General features: G+C 38.5%; 1 long non-coding RNA gene across 1 annotated transcript in view; it reads right to left on the bottom strand.

Annotated features, from left to right (window-relative positions):
* Positions 1-15735, bottom strand: part of LOC148115180 (uncharacterized) — a 30042-nt gene extending 14307 nt beyond the window's left edge. Inside the window, exon 1 of the long non-coding RNA XR_015732302.1 lies at positions 15634-15735. This is a non-coding gene — a long non-coding RNA (uncharacterized LOC148115180). The remainder of the gene's footprint in view (positions 1-15633) is intronic.
* Between the last annotated feature and the right edge of the window lie 675 nt (positions 15736-16410).

Raw genomic sequence — 16410 nt, forward strand, 5'->3', positions numbered from 1 at the left:
ACAAGACCTAATTAAATAGAAGCTCATTTAATTAATTGAGCCTTGGTGGCGCAGCAGACTAAAGTGCTGTTAAGTAACGCCAGCTGCCTGCAATTACTACAAATTCAAATCTCACCAAGCTCAAGGTTGACTCAGCCTTCCATCCTTTCGAGGTAGGTAAAATGAGGACCCGGTTTGTGGGGTCAATAAGCTGACTTTGTATAAAAAAGAACACCGCTTGGGGGGGGGGGCAAAAGCCCTACTAAGCAGGTATATACAAAAGTATGAAGGCTATTGCTTAACGCATTGTAAGCCTCCCTGAGTCTCCAGAGAAGGGCGGCATATAAATCGAACCAATAAATAATAAATAAATAAATAAATTCTCTTCAAAGTAATAGTTGATGCAGTCCTTTGTCAACTTTTACATGGAGACATTCATTGGTCTTTTTGGATCTTGTTGGCAGCACCATGGCATAATGCTAATAGATCGTTCGAAAAAACTATTGTAAAGAAAATGCTGGGGAGGAAATGAATTTAGTATTGAGTTTGGGCAGAGGTGGGCGGTACATGAATTAACAATTGGTTCGCCCAGCACCAAAAATGTGAGTGTGTGCGCCTTCTGCGCATGTGTGAAGCCTTCCACGCGTGCGCTTTGTTTGCATGCGCGGCTTGCATGCATGCACGCAGCTTCAAAACATGGCTAAATAATACAGCATAGCATCGGGGCTCAGGTTGTAACTACCGGTTCGCCTGAACCAGTCAGAACCGGCAGCAGCACACCACTGAGTTTGGGGATGAAAGTAAATTCACACTTAATATACCTATAGCATGTTCTGAGTTGGGTGCAGCCAGAGATTTGGCTAACCCATTTATTTTTTCAAAAGCTGAATATGTGTTTTGTAGGTAAACGTTGTATATAAACAATGACCTAGTAGCCTGTTCATTATAGATGTTGATAAACCAGTGCTCTGGCTTAGTAAAAGGAGACTTCTCATGTTCTTTGTAAGGAATACACAGGATTTATTTATTTTATTTATTATTTTATTAAATTTATATACCGCCCTACTCCCGAAGGACTCAGGGCGGTGAACAGTCAAAAAATAAAACACATAGATTACAAAATTTAAAAGAACAATATAAAACCACATTAAATAAATTTGGCCCGGAACAAATTAAAACACCCCCAATACTTAAGACAGATTTAAAATTTACAATTTAAAAAATTAAAAGGGAGAAATTAGGCCAGGCCAGCCTGTTGAAATAAGAAGTAAGAAAAAAGGATGGAGGATGCACAAATAAATAAAATTGTGCACAAGTCTGGTCCATCTATTATCCTTTTTAAGAAGGTGATATTCCAGTCCAATATTATATATAATCAGTGCATGTATGTTTTTTTTCTAAATGGGATTCTTTGAATGCAATTTCTTTTTAAGGATGTCATTCTTAATGTAAATTCTATACCAAATATATTTTAAGGCAAAACTTTCTTAAGGTCATTGTTTGGGTGCTTCTTTTCACCTGCATTTAACCAATGGATACATTTTTGTTTTCTCCCAGTCATAAGTGCTTCAAAAAATGTATCTATTCTGTTTGTATGGAACTTTCAGGATGTATGATTTTGAGATGCAATTTTCATCCATAATTTTTTGATGGATGTTTCCTCCTCCTCCTCTCCTCTCCTCCCTCCTCCTCTCCTCCTTTGCCATTGCACTATACGAGATATCAATTATAAAATGTTCAAGCAAATTAATACAGATTGTCCTTTTTCTAGCAGCTTCTCAACATTCTCCAGCTTGAATGACCCACAGTTATGCAAGTAGCAATGATGGCAAATGCTTCTCTAAACAATTCTGCCTTTTTAATAAATGATCTTTTCCCCTCTAAGTGCTCCATGGGAGACCATCAAAGATTCTTAAACTCATTCTAAATGGTCTATAAGGAGTTTTCTGCTGACAGCCCTGAATGAACACTATGCAGTTTGAAAAATACTCCTTTTTGGCTGTTATCTTCACAGAAAAGACTCTAAAATGAGTTTCAATTTGATGTTCAATCAGACTTTTCTGAAATTGAAAAGGAAAGAAACCTTATTGTCCCACCTGCTTCATTGCCTATAATTCCTTGATGTGAACAAAATGTTGACCATATTTCAATCAAAGGTATCTGGTTTGTAATCTAGGTAATTTTCATTCCATAGATCAATTAAGGTTTCATTATCCATACCGAATATGATCACAGGAGTGACTATAGGAGATTGCTCCTTTGACAAGTTTTGAATCTTTTGATACAACTTTAAAATTATTTTAAATTTTGATGTAAAGCTGGATCATAGAGGTAGTGACAAACAAAAAAGCACTGAGTGTACTAGAGAATTCCCTCCTCAAAATGTATACCAATAATAATTAGATTATTAGTCTTGGTTGAACAAAACTAAAGCCATTTTGATCTAGTGGCTAAGGCTAGAAACCAGGAAACGGTGATTTTTAAAATATCGTCTTTGACATTAAAGCTGACTGGGTGACTTTTGGTCAGTCATTTGGTCTCACCCAATTGACCTCACAGGTTTGTTGTTGTATGGAAAATAGGAGGAATGTACCTCAGATATGTTCGCCACCTTGAGTTAGTTATAAAAATAATAAAGGTGAGGTAAAAAAAACCCCTCCCCATATTCCATAATCTTTCAAATGACAAGAGTGAGGGAACTTTATGAATACTTCAGAGTATAGAATTTCAGAGTGTTAGGGCCACCACCAAGAGTTATCGTCTCCTCCATGTTCCCATAACTTCAGAGAGGTAGGAACTCTTAACAAGTTTTCCATAAATGTTATCGCTGGATGGATTTCATTCAGGCAAGGCGATCTCTGATATAAGCTACTGTTATATTATATTGGACTTTTCAGATCATTAGCAGAACTGTGGATTGGGACTGGAAGCCTACTATTAGCCAATACAGCAATTCCAGGAAATATGTTGTCCATCAATGACATGTCCCAAAGGTGCTTTTTCCAGAGGCAACTGGACTTTCTGGTTTTTCTTTAAAAATGTTTTGCTTCTCATCCAAGAAGAGCTGAAGAAGCTTCTTGGATGAGAAACGAAACCCCTTCAAAAAAGAAAAAGAAAGAAAGAAAAACCCCAGAAAGTCCAATTGCCTCTTGAAAAATATCTTTGGGACAACCATGACCTGGATGACTGAGAATCTCCATAGACTTCAATGATATGGTTGATCCACCAATAATCTCATTACCATATTAGTACTACAACTACCAGAAGTTGTAGTTCTGTGTCAATTGCAATGATGCTCCAATTATTTATTCATACTTTAGTTTTATAAAACCACCCAACTGAGCCCTGACTCTTGGCAGTATACAAATTAAAAAACGTACAAGTACAATATCCAAAAGCAAACAAGGAAAATAAGCCTTTGTAATGAACCAAACATACATTGTGTGTGAAATTGACAATACACTTTTAATAGACACTCCCTGATTTTTTCCCCTAGTGCTTTGAATATGCTCTGAATTTCAAGTGGAGAGTAAATTAAAGTATTTCAGTTGTTACTTACAATTGTATCCCCATTTTGCATTTAAGATAGAGGAAACACTCATAGAGCCAACACCGGCATCTATAAAAAGTTCTTCCCAAATGCAGGACCTGACCCGTAAAAAATGATGACAAGCCCAAAGTGACTTAAAAGGAAGTAAATAACAGTTATATGTTACCATGGATTATTATTTGTCAACAAGTCTATTGGAATAATAAGTTTAGACAGTGTTATTTGCAGTACTAATGATGAGATCTTAAGTGTGCAAAGCAGGGTAGGTTTGGATTTTTGTATCAAACATAATGAGAGATATAAATCATCCAATATCTTGCTAATGGGAGGCACTGATTTTCTTCACCAATCCTTTGAAGTATTTCTCATCTAATTAATGCTTGAGAAGAAACAGAGGGAGGAATTCTTGCAGAATTAAATGATGGAGAATGGCACTCCTATGATGCTTACAATCATTTGGATCAAATTAGTCAGAGATAGCAAAGTAAAAAATGGATCTGAAATCTCATCAGGGTTCCCTATGACTAATCCAAGCTGGGGGAGAAAATGTAGCTGGGGATATGGCATTATCTTACTATTATTTATATAGTAAGCATATATGCACACAATTTGCATAGCCACAGGCCCAGTCTCCAGCAAATTGGAGATCCTCCCAGCAAGATTAAGTAATATCAAATTAACTGGGAGGGGAGTGAAGCTGGGGCTGCTCCCTGCTCTTTTCAAAAGGAACTGTAGTCATGCCATCAAGCTCCCCCTGTGAGATGCAAAAGACTGGGTGGGTTCATATATGAAGGTTTATTTAAACTGATTTATTGCTACTCATGCCTATGCTTAGGGATATTTTCAACCAATGGTTAGCAACTGCTTGTTAAATAATAATCCATGGAATTCAAGGAGGATGGACTTTGTCAGCTTGTGGTTACATATGGATTCTAGGCTGATCACTCTTTTAACCCCATCCCCAGATTCTGCCATTCCTTCTCCTACCCATCCCCACTTCCCTTAAACATTCATCCATTCCTTCAGAATTGTACCCACAGGGATTCACACTGGTGTTAAAGCTACAGCATCTGGCTAACTGAGCCATAAACTGGTGTTTTCAAAGATGCTGATATCTAGAGACAGCTTCATCCCACCCAATCTTTTGAGTTCACAAAAGCAAATCCAATGAGTGTTGGAGATGTGGGTGAAAGGTGAAAGCAAACAGCCTACAGACAAGGAGGCAGAGATGACCTCTGCAGATTGGCAGCTATTATAGACATGCAAGAAGATTTTCATTCAATTGCCAGGTCTACAAGTTATAGCAAGCAGCATATCCTTCTGGGAGACCTGCAAAGACCTTGGAGCCCAGTAGCAACTAGATGAGGAACAGCCACACAGAAACAGGACCTCATCCTGACAAGTGCTAGAACTTTTGGAGAAAGGCAAAGGTTAACTTTGAGACTGTTGTTTGAATGGGATACAAAAGAAGGAATATTAAAGATATAGTTACTGTATGTGGCAACATTAACTTGCAAAGCCTAGGATGAAGCTGACCCAGAGCAATAGCCTGTTGTTGGGGAAGAGGGTTTGTTGCAATAAAGGATGGTGTACAGATTTGTACACTGTGGTTCTGTCCAATCCTTAGAGAGCCAAGAACCCTCACATGAACCATTCATGAAATCCCAATATCTTTTGGTTTAAACCTGAGACTTTGGTTAGACAAAATAGTTGGTTCTGGACTACATAATACTTTACTCAGAAGTCATACTGAGAAATGTATTTGATGGGATGAAACATGAACTCAAACGTCCTCAATCACCTTGAAAACAATGTGATATCACCACTGAGTTATCAAGGCATCCTAGGAAGCATCATTCACAGGACAGGATCAAAACTGGTAAGACAATTGATGGAGCATCATAACCCAAGCTTTACCCTTTGTATACAATATCTGTTGATATGGCAAATATGTTCTAAAGGGATGTATCACAATACTCCACCTGCCATCTTTTCAGTATTGACACTTGGCCTTACAGAAACTGCTGCTAAGAATTGGATTGTACCTGCCTGCATCTTATCCTATCCTATCCTATCCTATCCTATCCTATCCTATCCTATCCTATCCTATCCTATCCTATCCTATCCTATCCTACCCTACCCTACCCTACCCTACCCTACCTTATCCCATCCCATCCCATCCCATCCTATCCTATCCTATCCACCCACCCACCCATCTTATCTCTATCTATCTATCTATCTATCTATCTATCTATCTATCTATCTATCTATCTATCTATCTATCCACCTATTTATTTATCATCTATATTTGTATCTTTAGCTTGTTCAGGATGATATAAGAAGTCCTCCCTTAGGCATATGGTTGGATTAGAAGACTTCCAAAGTCCCTTCCAGCCCTATAACTCTATCTATTATATATATTTATTATGTATTTATTTAATATATATATATAAAACTGCCTATCTCACCAAAGCAATTCTGGGCAGCTGGTGTTCTATAGGTGCACATGTTTTTGTTCTGTTTTTAAAAAAACATGGAAAACATTGTCTGCTTTATTCTGGTACCTCTGGATACTATGATACTATCCTTTAAAAATAAGCAGCTAATAAAATATGGGAAGTTATCATCTTAGTATCCACTTTGTACAATTCCTGAAACATTTGTTTGGTGGCCTACGATAGGAAAAATAATTGCTGAAGTAGATCTGAAAGATAATCCATGCATTAATTGGTATTTCAGACTTAGCTAAGTCTTTAAAGCATACCGAAAAGTTCCCAATTTTAATATTTGTCAGAATGTAAAATTGCAAACCCAGTTATAATTTTAGTTTATTAACAGTGCCCAACTGAAATGATAGAAAGTCAAGGGAAATGTCTAGAAAATAAGTGTACTGTATTACCCATTTGATTGCTACTATATTTACTTCTTTTCTTTTTTGTCATGAACACATGGAAACACTTCACTACAAGTGAGTATAGTTTAATTCTCATTAAGGTTTTGGCTTCAGTTACTTGATCATTCATCACACTGAATAATGTTGGTGTTTTACTAGTGAGATACAATGAACTTTATATCCAATTACAGTACAGTTTTCTGGTCTACCAAATTCAAGAGCATATATGTGTACTCATTAAAAATAGTAATCTTCAAAGAATGTTATTTAACCAGCCTTTAGGAAAATAATTAAAATGTCTGAACTGATGTGTGTCTACACTCACTTTCTGCTGCTTTAAGAAATATAATTGATATGAGTGGTATGAAATTAATACCATACTCAAAATTTCCCTCTGTTAATTTTTAGGCTAACTATTCCCTTTATATTTGCTGTGTTCCCTTTAAATATTTGATTTCCATAACCTAGTGACAAAGTTTAACCACAATATATTTGACAGTCTGGAGGATTGTATTTAACAAGTCACTTCAGAAAAAGAAAAGTTCAAAGCATTGATATGAACCCCCCTGAAGGCATATTTTCTATTATTCATTCATTAAAAACTAAGGTCAAAGATGTATTTGGGGAAAGCTGATCTTGTAATATATCAAGACTGTCCAAAAAAAAAAAAAAAAAAAAAAGGATGGTCTCTTTTGGTGAGCAATAACCAAGGACCAGGCCAAAAGTTTAAGAATTTCCTAGAGATATACAAATACAGCTAAGATATGTTGTTAGATATCATCATATAGTTTAGTCTGTCTAGATTGGCAATGTACTGTACGTCTGGCAACATACTCAATAGTACATTGCCTCACACTGTCCCAAAAGTGCTTTTCCAAAAGACAACTGGAATTTTTTGGTTTTGTTTTCCTTGGAAACATTTTTCCTCTCCTCCAAGAAAAAGTGTTTTCAAGGGGAAAAGAAACAAGAATGTCCAGTTGCCATTTTGGAAAAGCACCTTTGGGACACCCATGATCTGGATGATTGAGAATCTCCTCAGACATTACCTCACAGGGTTTCAGGAAACCAGAGACCTGGGTAAGCATTATTTGATAAAAAGAATATATTCATAGTCAGGTTGTATAAATGAATAATCTATCTCTAACTTTCCGCCATCACCTTCTTTATGCTAAGGTTGAATTTTATGCAGCAAGAAAGGGTGTTTTCTGGTATCTGCAGAAGCTCTCTGCAGCAAGTACAATACAATCTTGATTTTCTACAGAACCATATAAAGCAAGAAGTGAATATGAAAATAATGAAAAAGAGATTGATGCAATCAACTGATTTTTGAGGGGGAAAATCATACGGTTTCCCCAAGTTTGTCATTCAAAATTCATAATCGGTTCCTATGACTGAACAGTAGGGCGCATACAAAAGGAGGTAATAGCAGTGGTGGGGCTTTTACATTTATTTTTGAACATAAGAGGGGGCAAAGAGATCTCTTTCATCTTTCTTTACTTTCTACAAAGTCCACCTTATACTATAGGACCAGACTCTATGCAACATAAAGATGTTTTTTTTTTTTTTCCATCTGTGCTTCTTGGAAAGTTCATGTGCCCTCAGCAACAGAAACAGCCATGTTGGCCCTTCACCCAGATATCTTTCTGGGGAAGTATGAAATTTGCTATTTTGACTTCTCTGTGATAATTGGCTCCTTTAAGGTTCTTTGGGAGTGAAGCACAAACATCCAAATGTTGTAAATAAATATTGCAAATACCTAAATGTATAAAAGATGGTATTGGTCTTTCACAATGACTCATTCTTCCCATACTTGAATGGAGAATTTCCCTTTCCATTAATGCATTTGTAGTCTCTGTGTGAAGCTTTTTGATTTGTGTCCATTGTGGTTCCTCACTAGCAGAAGTTGGTGTAATGTTTGGCACTGTTCAACAATAACAGCATTGTGGCAGAAAAGCTGTGACAGGCTCATCTTGGTCAACAGCTTTTGGGAGAAGCTGCATCTTCCATCATCTTGAGTGACAAGGCAGGTTACCTTGCATTCTGTTCAGAGAAACACTAAGTGATTTAAGAGCGCATCCGTTTTGGCAGCTGCTCTAATTGAGGCCCATCTGCTTGGAAGTACGAGACTGAAAACTGAGGTAGACAAATGCTGGTGAAATCCTGAGCCACTATATAGTCTTCATTCATCAAAGTACCACAGGAAAGTTATAGAACCTTTGGCACCAGCTGTCAGGACCTTAAATATAGCCGACATCTAAAGTGAATTGGATCAATTTGTCCAGATTCCTTTGGGACAATCACTATTGTTGGTGTCACCTCTCTTAAGGAAGTCCAGATGGACTTGGGCCAAAGCCCACTGCAGCAAACAAAACCTGATAATATCCTATCTCTGCTTTCATGGGAATGTGATGATCCAGAGGAGCAGAAATAATTATATTGATACCTATTGTCCAACCTACATAGCTATATGTTTAGAATGTAACAGAGATGGACAATATTTTGGGAGTTGTAAGTTCTTGCATTTTGAGAGGTGGACTGGAGAGGGCAATGGGTAGGGTAGTAACAGGATGACATCATGCACCGGGCATTCCTGGTGTTTTCCTTTCTCTCTTTTTTCAGTCCTTTCTTTTAGTTTCTCCTTCTTCCCGACTAGCAATAAAAAGTCACAATGTACAACATGAGTGATTTTAGGAGTAACAGAAACAGATAATGGGCTGTCCAGGCTGGATCTCTAGGGATATCCAGGGAACAGCCTGTATGGATGCATTGGTTTGATTCCTTTGGTATCATTAGATTTATGGGCTGCTTTTTCTTTTTGTTTTGTTTCAGTTGTTTTTTGAGCGGGTTTTCCTTTGACTCTGCATTTTTAGATTGTTCAAACCTGAGTCTACAAGCATCTTTCCATCACCAAGAAGAGATTCTTATCTTTCAGACAGGTAGCATATGCATTTCACAGGAGGATAGAAATTCTTAGATACAGATTTTCAAAGTAGACCTGAAAACAAATACAACCCATATGTACTCAACTCTCAAATCAGTATTACAACCCTAGCACACAATTAGCTAGCTTCCAGTTCTTTGTGTGCATTCAATCATCCTGATATTGTTCTGCACTGTTTTGAAAATATAGACTTTGCCTGAATTTTTCACTTCTTTTATTTATAGTGGGGATACAAAAGCATTCCAAGAACTTTAGTGACAACAAAATGCACAAGCAATCAAAACCCTAAAGTCCAACCAGAGACCATGAATTATTCCTCTCACATCTGGGTTTATACCACATTCACATGAACTGGGACCTGGAAAAAGTGGTCCTTTCCTTTCCTTTCCTTTCCTTTCCTTTCCTTTCCTTTCCTTTCCTTTCCTTTCCTTTCCTTTCCTTTCCTTTCCTTTCCTTTCCTCTCCCCTTTCCTCTTTCCCCTTTCCCTCCTTCTCCCCTTCTCCCCTTCCCCCTTTCCTTCTTTCCCCCCTCCTCCCCTTCCCCTTCCCTCCATCCTGTAGTCTCTTTGCTGCAACAGTCCACAGCCTGCTATCAATTGGTTGATCCCATTTCGCTCATCCCATTCTTGGCTTTGTTACAATTGCTATTGGTCACAGTTTCCTTTTTGGAAAGCATCAAATGAATAGCAGGACAATGGCAACTGTTGCCCAGATGAAAGAGAGCAAGAATAAAGCATTCTGCTTCAGGAGCTACCACAAGGGATATGGCAGAAGAATGTGTCTTGCCTACTCAGAACTGTGTACTACTCAGTCTCCTCAAAACCAAGCTCCACTGAATCTCCCAAATTGAGCACCAGGAAAATCTATTGGTCGACTAACCAAAAAGTGCCAAAAATCAAGAGAAAGATTGGAGGATGTGGTGATATGAGGGGATGACTTTGGGAGAAAGAGTTGCCGATAGGACAACCAGTATATAAAAGATATTGCAACCCACAGAAGGAGAGAAGTCATGAGAAGCTTTTTTAGATAGGGCTCTTCCTAATTTTCCAAAGACTAAAAGGAAAGGAGGAGAGAAATACTTGTAAGACTCTATTAATATAACCTTAGAATAAAGATAGAATTAGTACTCATGGTTGTGCTTGTCTGGACTACCTCTAGACCAGGGGTGTCAAACTTGATTTCATTGAGGGCCACATTAGGGTTGTGTTTGACCTTGGGGGGGTGGGATGGGGGTGGCCAGGGTGGACATGGCCAGCTCAACATCACTCATGTTGGGGGTGCCTGTGGTGGCCTGAGTGTTGCACCAGGGTTGCAGGAGGCCGTTGCAGCCGAAAACATAGCTTGGGAGGGCCATGGACAGCCCTCCTGAGCTCCATTTTTGCTGGCAGAGGCACCACAGGCCAGTCCTTTGTTGTTTCCAGGGCGGCCCCATGGCTGTTTTCAGCCATGATGTCCTGCCCAGGCTCCATTTTCGGCTGCGATGGCTTCCTGCAACCCAGACACAGCCTCCCCAATCCCCTTTTATGTTGTCAGAGGGTTGCACAGCCAAAAATGGAGCTGGGCAGTGCATGCCCCCCTCAAGCTCCGTTTTTGCTAGCAGGGACACCGCAGTCCTTTGCTGTTTCTAGGGCGGGCCTGCAGGCCAGATCTAAGCCTTGAGTTTGACACCCCTGCTCTAGGAACAGGTTAACACAGGGATAGGAAAAAAAAACCTGTGCCATAGATCTCTTCCTTTATATTGCATTTATACTGTTCCTTTTTCTTTGTTTTTAAGGGGAAAAAAATATGCGAGGTCAGGTAGCAAAGCTATTATATGATAAGTGTTCCAGCTCTTTAGCTATACAGGACATCTAAGGTATGCCAAGGTAACTCTCAAACACAAGTGGAATACCTGGGGGAGCTTTCGTGTTAATCAGTTTTAATGCTTGCCATGATGCCAATCTAAAAAGCTTCAGCAGGTGAACGGCTAGAGATTAATCTCATTAAGCAATTTTTTCCCCCCATAAATTGTACTACTACCTTTCCAGTAAGTCCAAATGCCTGGTTGGGAACATTATATTGGTGCTTTCCTTTATAAATTCATCCCATCTCCAGCTTGTTTTAAAGAAAGAAAAAAAAATCCTTCCATTTCTGAGCACATTTTCTTACAAAATGTACATTTCTTGCTGGACTTTGATTATCATTTCTCCTTTCTTTTCTTTCTTCTGAATAATCTCTTTCATATATATATGAATATATACATACATACATACATACATACATACATACATACATACATACACACACACCCCTTTCTCTCTCTCTCTCTCTCTCTCTCTCTCTCTCTCTCTCTCTCTCTCTCTCTCTCTCTCTCTCTGCAGAGTGCACATCAGCAAAATCCATACCAGAAGACATAGAATTCCAGGCAAAATATAAGGGGTAAAATCTATCAAAAGAAACATCCCAGTATGATTGATATATTGCAATCTGCACTGAAGGAAATTGGAAGCAATGATGTGCTATTTTCCGGTATATGGATCAGAGATACAAATTGCAGAAGCTACGTGCAATTGGGTAGAATCTACACATAAATGACCTAGTATAGACACACTAAACAGCAAAATCAGCATGCAGATACACAAATACAATCACGTCAATAAAGAAACTCAATTTAGGTTGCTTTGTATTTTGAAATCTAAGTTTATCCTGAAATAACAGTACTTTGATGACAGTTTCAGGAAAGAGGCTTACATGACTTGAATGTTCCTCTATGAAATGTATTCCTTTAGGAAAGGAAAGGACTTTTAATCTGGCATGAAACAATATTGGACGGAGTCCAGTTTTACATCTCAGCGCAAAATGAGTGAATCAGCTACATTTCCCTGATGGTAAATTGTCTACTCATTAATTATCTAATCAATTGCTTGGCTTTGCATGACTTAACAGAAGGTACAGGAGCTTGTTAAGACTTCTTAATATGCCTAAATTATAGGCGAAGTGCTTTCTCGTCTTCCTTTTTGTTATTGGAAAAATAAGACTTCTTGCTTCTGACATTTTAAATAAATGCTTTGCAAGAATAATTTTTAGCTGCTCTGGAAAATTACTCTTTGTGTTAGTGAAGGCAGATTACAACGGTTAGCTAGCGAGAAGCAACCAACTATGTTGAGTTTATGAGTTACAACTCCCATAGTCCACTATCATTAGCTACAACTGCCAAGACAGAGGGCAGTCAGGGATGACTGCAAGAGGCAATAAGGATTAGCACCTGCTCGTCAGCTTTGGGGATAACATTTGCATTTAATAAATGGAACAATTCCATTGTTATGTGCATTATCTCTTCACAGCACCAAGTTAATTTATTCTGGAATCATCCCTGATGGGGACTGAAATCCAAAACATTGTATGGATGCCAAGTTGTCTACTTCTGAATCATATAGTAGAATCTTATTTTGCCCTTCCCTGTCTTCAATGCACTTCTCTCAATCCCTCAAAACCCAAAAAATGTAAGAGAAGGACTTTTTTTTAACAGCAAGCCTGGTCAGGATTATACTTCAGCTGTGCAAAGTGGATCCCTTCGGTACTTAAACCTTTTATTTTTATGAAGAAGAACAGGAAAGCCCCATAGCTTTCATCTGTCCATGTCAGCTCTCCTTAATGATGCCCAAATTAATGGTGTTCAACATCAGATTGCAATCTCTGTCCCCTGTGTGCTAATATCTAATTAAGGAGCTAGTCTTGTGTAAATATGATTAGGGCTATTGTTCCCTGATGAGCATTGCTTCCTATCTAGCTTTTCAATTCTGTGGTTTTTTTAATCCGACAGAACCATACATTTTAGGTATATTCTGAGAAGAGTCTGAAGGTGTTTGAGCTTTTTCTGAGGAAAAATGTTAAATCTGATGATTGACAGAATTTGGTCAGTTAAGGGCAGAGATCAGAGGTGGGTTTTAGCAGGTTCTGACCAGTTCTGGAGAACTGGTAGCGGAAATTTTGAGTAGTTTGAATAGTTTGGAGAACCGGTAGTAAAAATTCTGACTGGCCCAACCCACATCTATTCTTTGCCTCCCAAGTCCCGGCTGATAAGGGAGGAAATGAGGATTTTGCAGTAACCTTCCCCTGGATTGGGGAGGGAATGGAGATTTTACAGTATCCTTGCCCTGCCACGCCCACCAAGCCACAACCACAGAACCGGTAGTAAAAAATTTTGAAACCCACCACTGGCAGAGATGTATACCAACAGTATTTAACCCTATGCTGTCAAATGGCCTCATCCAGCAGTTTCATATTTCTATTGTTCTCTCACTTTTGTTTTTATTGTCCTGTTGACTTTAAGCATATATATTGTAGATATCTGCAAGCAATGTATAAAATCTGCCTCATCATGTTGCAGGGAAGAAAGTTTAACAAGCCAAAGGGAGAGTGCTTGTGCTATTCTTCTCCCAATTCTGAAATGTAAAACAAAGTATTATTGTTTGCCTTATCTGCAAGTGCTGCAAATTTCCTTAAAGTAAGTAAATGCATGTTCATGCTGCCTTCAGAGGGTTTTTTTTTACTTTTAAAAGCATTTTTTCTACAATCTCTTTGGCCGAAAAAATGCTTTTAAAAGTAAAAAAAAAAGCCTCTGATGATCGCGCAACTCAGCTGGGATCTTCAAAGGCTTTTAAAAGAAAAAAAGTTTTTTTTTCTTTTAAATGCCTCTGACTATCCAAGCTGAGATGCCTGATCGGCAGAGGCTATCAGGCAACTCAGCTGGGATCGTCAGAGGCATTTAAAAGAAAAAAAAACTTTTTTTCATTTAAATGCCTCTGATGATCCCAGTTGAGTTGCCTGATCAGCATAGGCTTTTTAAAAAAGCGTGTGCCGATCAGGCAACTCAGCTGGGATTGTCAGAGCCTTTTGGAAGCATTTTTTTACAACCTCTTCGCTGAAGAGGTTGTAGAAAAAAATGCTTTTAAAAGTAAAAAAAAAGCCTCTGATGATCACGCAACTCAGCTGGGATCTTCAAAGGCTTTTAAAAGAAAAAAAGTTTTTTTTTCTTTTAAATGCCTCTGACGATCCAAGCTGAGATGCCTGATCGGCAGAGGCTATCAGGCAACTCAGCTGGGATCGTCAGAGGCATTTAAAAGAAAAAAAACCTTTTTTTCATTTAAATGCCTCTGATGATCCCAGTTGAGTTGCCTGATCAGCATAGGCTTTTTAAAAAAGCGTGTGCCGATCAGGCAACTCAGCTGGGATCGTCAGAGCCTTTTGGAAGCATTTTTTTACAACCTCTTCGCTGAAGAGGTTGTAGAAAAAAATGGTTTTAAAAGTAAAAAAAAAAAAAATTGGCCACGCCCACCCAGTCACATTACTCCCCCCCCCCAAAAGCCATGCCCACAGAACCGGTAGTAACAAATTTTAGATTTCACCACTGAGTGGTATGTTACAAAGGTTTTAACTTTTCATTGTAGCTATAAGATAGGATCCTCATGTATAACCTCATGCTAAAATTTCTTGACTCAAAAAGAAAATTATGTTAAGAACAGTTGGCACAAAATTGTCAGAAGTTGAATTAAAATGTGGTGCAGCTCATTAGCCTTGGATGTTATACATAAACAAAATAAAGAAAAATATGTTTGGAAAGCAGATCCCCCCCCCCATCCATTGAAAAGATTGCTTTTGCTGGGTCATCAGCCTTTGACTCTTCAGAAACCACAGTCCAATCTTTCGTATCACAGTATTTTATCAGAAAGGTGTTCATTATATGCTTCACTTGTAGAAATAGTTTGTACTGTATCTAAGTTCGCAGATATTTTGGTTGAAAGTTATAAAGCAGTCCAAGCTAATGACAAGCAACAGTTGGACTGGACCACAATACACATAGTCCTTGTTTACTGTCAGTAATTGGGACTGGAAGTTCTGTTGCTAAGCAACATGGTCAGAAGGCATGACATCACATGGCTGTGTTGGCTTAAGATGGCAGTTCCAGCAGTCTCACTTGCCCTTGTTAGGTGAATCCTGCACATTCAAGGTGTCTATGGGCACCTAATCTTCATTTGCAACCTGCTACTGCCTTCCTCATTGATTTTGCTTGTTGGAAGCCAGCAGGGAAAGTCACAAATGGTGATATGTAACTAAGGGACACTGCATGGTCCCTTAATCTGCAAGCAGGTTGTCAAACACCCAATTTGCAATCTTGTGACCACAGGAATGCTGGGATAGCCACAACCACAAGGATCCATCATAAGTCCTCTCTCCTTTAGTGCCACTGTAACTTCGGTCACTGAACGAGTGGGTGTTAAACAAAGACTACCTTGTATTGATTGTCGTCTGCTTTTTCCAGGCAGCACTGATCCTGTTCTCTTTGTCTTCCTGCCTGCAGTCTTTCTTGGTCCAAGTTAATTCTCAAGCCATTCTATGAGAGTGAGATGGTGAAAGAATGTTATTCATTTATTTCGTCTGGGAGGATACAAATTATATCTGCTAAACAAATGAGAGCAAAGCTGACTTCTATAACTGGCTCAAAACATCCAAGGTTTATTGCCTAACAAAAACATTCATAATGACTGCAAATCAGCAGCTTTAATTATATTATTTATCAATCTTTTCCACTTCTGCATATATTGAATACGAGGATTCTCCTCAGGCAGGATTTAATTAACACACCAATAGGCTTCTTATATTTTAATCTTACAAATTGTAGGCTTCTAAATGGATTTTTTAATCTGTGTTTTACATTCTTTTCATAAAAGAGAAGTATGGGACTAGTTTAATCTATAGTCCCTCTCTCTCTCTCTTTTCTCTCTCTCTCTCTCTCTGCTCTGCCCTGCTCTGCCATCATCCTGCTCTACTGAGGAAGGAGGAAAAATTACTCTGCACCAATTTTTACAGTGAAACAACAAAGCTATATAGGAAGAAGCAGTTCTGAATATAGTAATCATTTATTTGTCTTTTATACTTCTCCATGTTTTGCAGTTCTACAGCTAAAAGATAACAGGTAAACAGTCTCCTATGGAGATACTTGTGGAGAGCCAGTTTGTTACATGTAGTGGTTAAGATGCTGATGCAGAAACTAGGAGACTGTGAGTTC

This window comes from Pantherophis guttatus, chromosome 2 (assembly GCF_059756535.1).
Source record: "Pantherophis guttatus breed Tessera chromosome 2, ASM5975653v1, whole genome shotgun sequence".
In the NCBI taxonomy this organism is placed as follows: domain Eukaryota; kingdom Metazoa; phylum Chordata; class Lepidosauria; order Squamata; family Colubridae; genus Pantherophis; species Pantherophis guttatus.